Source organism: Colobus angolensis, unplaced genomic scaffold, assembly GCF_000951035.1.
Source record: "Colobus angolensis palliatus isolate OR3802 unplaced genomic scaffold, Cang.pa_1.0 Scaffold333, whole genome shotgun sequence".
In the NCBI taxonomy this organism is placed as follows: Eukaryota; Metazoa; Chordata; class Mammalia; order Primates; family Cercopithecidae; genus Colobus; species Colobus angolensis.
Genome location: NW_012116633.1, coordinates 733459 through 742723, shown reverse-complemented (window position 1 = coordinate 742723; position 9265 = coordinate 733459). Strand labels below are relative to the sequence as shown.

The 9265-nt window shown below is 49.8% G+C and overlaps 1 pseudogene across 1 annotated transcript; it reads left to right on the top strand.

The window, feature by feature from the left end:
* Positions 1-968: 968 nt before the first annotated feature.
* Positions 969-4344, top strand: LOC105518961 (annotated as a pseudogene). Its single transcript, XR_001002905.1, has 4 exons — positions 969-1079; positions 2486-2933; positions 2968-3189; positions 4106-4344. The product of XR_001002905.1 is annotated as a putative uncharacterized protein FLJ44672 (transcript).
* Positions 4345-9265: the final 4921 nt, after the last annotated feature.

Here is a 9265-nt window from a genome sequence, read left to right as displayed (position 1 = left end):
CTGTATTAAATTTTACCACTTTAAATTTTTGAGTGGTTTATGTCTCCTGATTGGACTCTGATACGCTAAGAAGGTCCCTGGAGATAGACTCACACAGATGGGATTTGGACATGGGTTTGGTTATCCAAGGGACTATACTGAGCTCCTTGCCATGGGAAAATGGGATGCTGGTGATTTCCAGAAAGTGACCTCACAGTGACTCAAGCTACCACTTACTGTTGATTGTGATGAAATGCCAACTGAGGCACATGCCTTGGGAGCTAAGTGGTTACTGCACTTGACCGCTATGAAGACTGTTGTGGGAACGGTCCTTTTGGATGTACATCAGCAGGGGTCCCCAACACCTGAGCCATGGAGCTATAAGGAGCCACACAGCAGGAGGTGAGTGGTGTCCAGTAAGGGAAGCTGCATCTGTATTTACAGCCACTCCCCATTGCTCATATTCCCACCTGACCTCCGCCTTCTCTCAGATCAGCAGCAGCATTAGATTCTCATAGGAGCATGCATCCTATGTGAACTGTGCATGCAAGAGATCTGGGTTGCACTGTCCCTGTGAGAATCTAATACCTGATGATCTGTCACTTTCTCCCGTCAAGCTCAGATGGGACCACCTTGTTGCAGGAAAACAACCTTAACATGCCCACTGATTCTACATTATGGTGAGTTCTGTAATTATTTCATTATATAGTACAATTACATTATATATTGTATAATTCAATACATTATATATTACAATTATTTCATTATATATTACAATATATATATAATTATTTCATTATATATTCATTAATTATTTCATTATATATTACAATGTAATAATGGAAAAAAGTGCCTAATTAATGTGCTTGAATCTTTTGGCTCAGCTCCTGCCTCCTGGCAGCCTCTCCAGGTCCAGAACTTTCTCCAACTGGCCTCTACGGGTCAAGCTCATGGCTCACAATGGCCTATTTAGGCCCATACCCTACCTCATGGCAGCCTCCACAGGCCCAGCTCCATCATTACAATGGCCTCTTCAGGCCCAGCTCCTGCCTCCCAGCCTTCTCTCCAGGCCCAGAACTTTCTCAAGTCTACCTCACCAGGCCCAGCTCCTGCCTCTCATCAGCCTCCCAAGGGCCAGCTTTTGCCTCACAGCCACCTTCCAAGACTCAGCTCCTGTTTTACAGTGGCCTTTTGAGACCCACCTTCTGTCTCCTGGCGGCCTGTACAGGCCCAGCTCCTGCCGTACAACAGCCTCTTTAGTCCCAGCTCCTGCCTCTGGGTGGCCTATACAGTCCCAAAATGTTCACAAGTCGGCCCCTCAAGGCCCAGCTCCTGCCTTCCATCAGCCTCTCCAGGCCCAGCTGCTGCCTCCAGGTGGCCTCTACAGGCCAAACACTTTCTCCTGGCTGTGTCTGGAGGCCCAACTCCTGCCTCACAACAACCTCTTTTGGCTCAGCTCCTGCCCAGCTTCTAGTGGCCTTTGAAGACCCAAAAGTGCCTCAAGTCAAACTTTCCAGGCCCACCCTCTGCCTCCCAGTGGCCTGGACAGGCCCAGCTCCTGTGTGACAATGGCCTCTCCAGGCCCAGCTCTTGCCTCCCAGCGGACTCTCCAGGCCCAGCTTTTGCCTCGCAGAGGTCTTCCCCAAACAAGTTTCTACCTGCCTCCCGGCAGCCTCTACAGGCCCAGGTCCTGCCTCACACTAACCTCATTATGCCCAGCTCATGCCTCATGGCAGCATCCTTAGGCCCAGCTCCTGCGCCCAACAGGTTGTCCAGGCCCAAAACTTCCTCAAGTCCCCTCTTCAGGCATAGCTCCTGCCTAACACTGGCCTCCTTAGGCACAGCTCTTGCTTCTCGGTGGCCTCGCTAGGCCCAGCACCTGCATCCCGGTGGCTTCTCCAGACCAAGAATTTTCTCAAGTCTGCCATTCCAGCCCAAACTGCTGCCTCCCATTGGCCTCTACAGGTCCAACCTCTGCCTCACAGCAGACTCTCCAGGCCCAGCATCTGCCTCACCACAGCCCCCCAGGCCAAGCTCCTGCCTCCCAGTGGCCTCTCTGGGCCAAGCTCATGCCTTACGGTGGCCATTCCAGCCCAGCTTTTGCCTTTTGGCAGCCTCTTTAGGCCCAGAACTTCCACAAGTGAGCCTCTCCAGGCCCAGCTCTTCCTCCCGGCTGGATCTCCAGGCCCACCTCCTGCCTCACAACTTCTTTCGGCTCAGCTGCCTGGCTCCTGGAGGTCTTTGTAGGCCCAAAACTTCCTCACATCAAGCTCACCCGCACAAACTTCTGCCTCCTGGTGGCCTGGATAGGCCCAGCTCCTGCGTGACAATGGCCTCTCCAGGCCCAGCTCTTGCTTCACGGAGGTCGTCCCCGGCCAAGTTCCTGCCTGCATCCCAGCAGCCTCAACAGGCCCAGCTCCTGCCTCACACTGGCATCATTAGGCCCAGTTCATGCCTCACAGTGGCCTCTCCAGGCTGATCTCTTGTCTCACACTGGCCTCTTTAGGCCCAGCTCATGCCTCTTGGCAGCCTCTCCAGGCCCAGCTCCTGCCTCCTGTCAGCCTCTACAGGCCCAACATCTGCCTCACAGCAGATTCTCCAGGCCCAGCATCTGCCTCACCGTTGCTCCCCCAAGCCAAGCCCCTGCCTTTCAGCAGCCTCTACACACCCAGCTCCAGCCACCTAATGACTCTTCAGGCCAATCTCATACCTCACAAGAGTTTTTCCAGGCCCAACTTTTGTCTCATGGCAACCTTCCCTGGCCAGGTTTCCACCTATTTCCTGGCAGCCTGGTCAGGCCCAGGTCCTGCCACACACTGGCCTCTCTACGCCCAGCTCATGCCTCACAGTGGCTTCTCCAGGCCCAGCTCCTGTCCCGGGACATCATCTGCAGGTCCAAAACTTCCTCAAGTCAGCCTCTCCAGGCCCAGTTGCTGCCTCCCGGCGTCCTCTCCAGGCCTAGCTCTTCCTCCTGGCTGTGTCTACAAGCCCAACTCCTGCCTCACAACAACCTTTTATGGCTCAGCTCCTGCCCAGCTCCTGCCAGCCTTTGTAGGCCCAAAACTTCCTCAAGTCAAGCTCTTTAGGCCCACCTTCTGCCTCGCGGTGGCCTGTACAGACCCAACTCTGGCTTGAGAACAGCCTCTGCAGGCCCCGCTCTTGCCTCTTAGCACCCTCTCCAGGCCCAACTCTTGCCTCATAGTGGCTTCCGTGGGCCAAATTTCCGCCTGCCTCCCAGCAGCCTCAACAGGCCTAGCTCCTCCCTCACAGAGGCTTGTTTATGCCCAATCGATGCCTCTGGCAACCTATCCAGGCCCAGCTCCTGCCTCATACTGGCCTCTCTAGGTCAAGCTCCTTTCTCATACTGGCCTGTTTAGGCCCAGCTCATTCCTCTCGTCATCTCTCCAGGCCCAGCTTTTGCCTGTTGTTGGCCTCTACCTCACAGTGCACCTTCCAGGCCCACCTCTTGTCTCACCGTGGCCTCCTCCAGCCAGATTCCTGCCTTTTCGCAGCCTCTACAGGCCTAATTGCTGCCTCCCAATGGCCTTTGTAGGCCACGCTCATGCCTCACGGTGGCCTTTCCAGGCCTAGCTTTTGCTTTTTGGCCTCCACTCCAGGCCCAAAACTTCCCCCAGTCAGCCTCTCCAGGCCTAGCTCTTCCTCCCAGCAACCTCTGCAGGCCCAAATCGTCCTCAAGTTGGCCTCTTCTGGCCCAGCTCCTGCCTCCTAGCGGCCTCTGAAGACCCAAATCATCCTCCAGTCAGTTTTTCCAGGCCCAGCTCCTACCTTTTGGTGGCCTCTCCAGGTGCAAAACTTTCTCCTATCAGGCTGTCCAGGCCCAGCTCATGCCTCTTAGTGGCGTTCCCAGGCCCTGCTTTTGACTTTTGGTGGCCCCTTCAGGCCCAGAACTTGACCTCAAGTCAGCCTCTCCAGGCCCAGCTCCTGCCTTCTGAAGGCCTGTACAGGCCCAACCTCTGCCTCACAGGGAACTCTCCACGCCCAGCTCTTGCCTCACTGTAGCCTCCCTAGTCCAAAACTCCTGCCTTTTGGCAGCTTCGACAAGTCCAGCTTCTGCCTTTCAATGGCCTCTTTGGGCCCAGCTCATTCCTTACAACGGCCTTTCCAGGCTCAGTTTTTCCCTTTTGGCGGCTTCTCCAGGCCCAGAACTTCCTCTTTAGGCCCAGTTGCTACCTCCTGCCATCCTCTCCAGGCCCAGCTCTTCCTCACGGCTGTGTCTATAGGCCCAACTCCTGCCTCACAACGTCTTTGGACTCAGCTACTGCCCAGCTCCTGGTGGCCTTTGTAGGCCCAAAACTTTCTCAAGTCAAGCTCTCCAGACCTATTGTCAGCCTCGTGGCAGCCTGAACAGGCCCAGCTCCTGCCTGACAATGGCCTCTCCAGGCTTTACTCCTGCCTCACAGTGGGCTTTCCAGGCCTAGCTCTTGCCTCATGGTGGCCTTCCCCGGCCATGTTCCTATCTGACTTCCGGCAGCCTCAACTGGCCCAGCTTCTGCCTTGCATTGGCCTCTCTAGGCCCAGCTCTTTTCTCACGGTGGCCTCACCAGGCCCATCTCCTGCCTCAAATCTACCTCCCAAGACCCAGCTCCTGTCTCATGGTAGTCTCTCTTACACCAGCTCCTGCTTCACAATGGCCTTGTCTGGCCCATCTTCTGCCTCACAGTGGCCACTCAAGGCCCATCTTCTGCCTCATGGTGGCCTCTTCTGGTTTTGTTCTTGCCTCACAGTTGCCTCTTCCAGATCCAGCTTTAAGTCTTTGATGGTCAACAGCATCAAGGAGCTTAAAGCTTCCCTAGACTCTCATTTGTTCACTTCACAGCAGAGTGCCTTAGCAAAAGCCGTCTCTTCTTTTAACCTTGAGAGTGGATTTCTGACAAATCAATAGTAAATTCTGCCTATGTGGTTTCACAGTGATTTCTGTTTTTTTTAGTGTCCCATGGTTTTTCTTCTCTACTGGGGATGAGGGGGCAATGGGCCTCTGCTGGGGCCCTTTGTCTTTGCCCTGGACATGGTAGCTTCTCACTTCATGTCTTCTTTTTTAATATTTTTTACAGTTTTCTTTTTTTTTCCTTAGGGTCTTGCTCTGTCACCCAGGCTGCAGTGTAGTCATGTGATTATGGCTTACTGCAAACTTGGCCTCTTGGCCTCAAGTGATCCTCCCAGCTCAGCATTTTGAGTAGCTGAGACTACAGGTTCATTCCAATATGCCCGGCTAATTTCTTATTTTTTCTGAGAGGTTGGTTCTCACTATGTTGCCCAGGCTGGCCCCCAAACTTTTGGACACAAGCAATCCTTTTGCCTGGGCCTCCCAAAGTGCTGAGATTATAAGCATGAGCCATCGTGCCTGGCCTGCCATTTGCTTGTCATGAACTATTAAGAATTTACTTTTTGAGTAATATACTATGACTATATACATTTGTAGAGAGAGATTTTAAATTTTTCTTGGATAACAATTTTTTTTTTTTTTGAGGCAAGTTACTGCTTTGTCATTTAGGATGGAGTGCAGTGGTATGATCTCGGCTCACCACAACCTCTGCTTTCTTGGCTTAAGTGATGTGAGATCAGCCTCCTGAGTAGCTAGTGTTTGGACGAACGGAGGCAAGATGGCGCACTTCCGGGTTCTTCATCACTAACTTTTCCCGCGCGCGTGAAAATGCAGCCAGTGCCTGGGAAGGTGCAGACCAACTGGGCATGTGTCAGGTGACGTCAATCCGAAGAGACCAAGATTTACCTGGTTGCACCTACGGAACGCCCCCTGACACGCCCATGCCCCGCCTATTACCCTCCCACTCCTAGAAAAACCGCTCCCGGCAGACGCGCGGCACGGACTTCCCAGCCCCCACTCCTGTCGGGACTGCATCAGGAACTCTGCCCGAGAGCTCCACCGGGTGACTCTCTTGGCCTCCTTTGCCAGAGGCCGACAGACCTCACCCCCACACCTTCTTCCCTGAAGCTGGGTGACCAAAGATAAATTTGCAGTTTTGCTCCTACCCTCGCCTACTCGCTGGTTCTTTTGTGCTCGCTCTGGTGGTCTTAGAAAAACAAATCAGCTGGGACCCCAGGTATGAGCCGCCATGCCCAGGTAATTTTTATATTTGTTATAGAGAGGGGGTCTTACGATATTTCCCAGACTGGTTTCAAACTCATGGGCTCAAGCAATCCTTCCACCTCAGCCTCCCACAGTGCTGGGATTACAGGTGGGAGCCATCACATCTGGCCTGCCATTTTCTTTTCAATGATCATTAAGAATTCACTTTATGCCAGGCACGGTGGCTCATGCCTGTAATCCCAGCACTTTGGGAGGATGACATGGGTCTATCACGAGGTCAGGAGTTCAAGACCAGCCTGGCCAAGATGGTGAAATCCTGTCACTACTAAAAATAGAAAAATTAACCAGGTGCGGTGTCAGGCGCCTGTAGTCCCAGCTACTCAGGAGACTGAGGCAGGAGAATTGCTTGAACCCAGGGGGAACGAGATGGAGGTGAGCTGAGATCGAGCCACTGCACTCCAGCCTGGGCAACACAGTGAGACTCCATCTCAAAAAAAAAAAAAACCAGCACTTTGGGAGGCTGAGGCAGGTGGATCACAAGGTCAGGAGATCGAGACCATCCTGGCTAACATGATGAAACCCCGTCTCTACTAAAAATGCAAAAAATTAGCCGGGTGTGGCAGTGGGCGCCTGTAATCCCAGCTACTTGGGAGGCTGAGGCAGGAGAATGGCATGAACCTGGGAGGCAGAGCTTGCAGTGAGCCGAGATCGCGCCACTGCACTCCAGCCTGGGCGACTGAGCGAGACTTCGTCTCAAAAAAATAAAAAAATTTTACTTTTTGATTATATACTGTATATATTTACTGTATACTGTAAAAATTTATGTATGTATGTGTGTATATTCATATGTGAATGTGTATATATATTCATATGTGAATATACGTATATATATTCGTATGCGAATATACGTTTATATATTCATATGTGAATATACATGTATATTTTCATAGAATACACATACACACACACACACACACACATATATATATTGTGAAAGAGATATTTGAATACCTAGAAATTGATAAGCTTCTTCCAGGTTTTGAAACCATCCTTAGCACAAACACAAAAGAAGTACAAACTATCATTATTAATGACCATGGACCAAGATGACCATAAGTCAGCACTTTGCACCTCAACCACCTTCCAGCAGAGCATCTCAAAGGGCTGGATATATCTGAACATCACACACTTTCACATAGACTAGGATGGTTTGTATCTATTACCTCTTTTAAGACCTCATTGTGATCCTTGTTAGAGTGAAATCAAACTATTTCTCAAATCGTAGAGATACTGAATAACAGCTTTGGTCGGGAAATAGGTATTGCAGTTGGTTTGTCATGACAAATTCCTGACCTAGTCAGATGGAATATTGCAGAAATGTGTGTGTGTGTGTGTGTGAACATTCTTACGCACAGATGTAGGGGTGGAAGTGGGGGGTTGAATTTGATAAAGCCAGCAGTGGGCAAGCTGCTGGGTGGGGCAGTGTAACTGCAGCAGTGTAACTCTAGAATTAACAAATGCTTGTAAGCCTCAGTTTTCTCTCCTGAAAATAAAGATTATAATTCCTGCCTTGATATGTGGGTTAGGTGATTCACTAAATGCAGAATATCTAGTATATAATAGGCACTGAATTAATAACTACTTTCTGTAGCTCTTAATCACTGCTTAATTTTAAAAAGTTTAGAAAGACTACTGCTTTTGTTAAAATTATTTGTAATTACTATATAAAATCTAAGTCCTATAGAAAAGTACAAAACAGGCTGGGTGCTATAGCTCACACCTGTAATCCCAGCACTTTGTGAAGGCAGGGCAGGAGGATTGCTCAAGGCCAGGAGTATGAGACCTGCATGAGCAACATAGCAAGATCCTATCTCTATAAAAAATTAAAAACCAGTTATGGTAATATGTACCTGTAGTCCCAGCTACTGGGGAGGCTGAGGCAGGTGGATCACTAGAACCCAGGAGTTTGAGACTGCAGGCTGGACAACAGAGTGAGAACCTGTCAGAAAGAGGGAGGGAGAGAGAGAGACAGAGAAGAGAGAGAAAAGTACAAAGAAGCAAGTAATAAATCATGAAATTTTCAACCACCAAGAAATAACTTTTTTTTTTTTTTTTTGAGACGGAGTCTAGCTCTGTCGCCCAGGCTGGAGTGCAGTGGCGCGATCTCGGCTCACTGTAAGCTCCGCCTCCCGGGTTTACGCCATTCTCCTGCCTCAGCCTCCAGAGAAGCTGGGACTACAGGCGCCCGCCATCTCGCCCGGCTAGTTTTTTGTATTTTTTAGTAGAGACAGGGTTTCACCGTGTAGATCGGGATGGTCTCGATCTCCTGACCTCGTGATCCACCCGTCTCGGCCTCCCAAAGTGCTGGGATTACAGGCTTGAGCCACCGCGCCTGGCCAAAAAATAACTCTTAACGTTAGGTGATATGGCCAGATGCGATAGCTCATGCCTGTAATTTTAGCACTTTGGGAAGCCGAGGCAGGCAGAGCACTTGAATTCAGAAGTTCACGATCAACCTGGCCAACATGGTGAAACCCATCTCTACTAAAAATACAAAAATTAGCCGGGTGTGGTGATGCCTGTAATCTTAACTACTTAAGAGACTGAGGAATGAGAATGGCTTGAGCCTGGGAGGCAGAGGTTGCAGTGAGTGACCCAAGATCGCACCATTCCACTCTAGTCTGGGCAACAAAGAGACACTCTGTCTCAAAACAAAAACAAAAGCAAAGGTGATAATTAATGCATACCTCTTTTTGTGCAAATAGGTAGCTAGATAAGTAGATAGATTAATGGACTGAAAATAACTTTCACGAGTGCAGTGGCTCACACCTGTAATCCCCAGCATTTTGGGAGGCTGAGGCAGGCAGATCACAAGGTCCAGAGATCGAGACAATTTTGGCCAACGTGGTGAAACGCTCTCTCTACTAAAAATACAAAAATACAAAAACTCCAGCCTGGTGACAGAGTGAGACTCCTTCTCAAAAAAAATAAATTTATGTATTTTATATTGTGTTTTAGTTTATATATCTATATATATAACTTTTATTTTGCTTGCTACAACAGAAGCTGAAGAAACTAAAGTAAGGTGGGAGAATTTCTGAACTTCAGATAAATGCCTATGTGAAAGTGATATATTTTTATTCAACATTCATTAAAATTATTATTTTTTTTTTTTTTTGAGACGGAGTCTTGCTCTGTCGCCCAGGCTGGAGTGCAGTG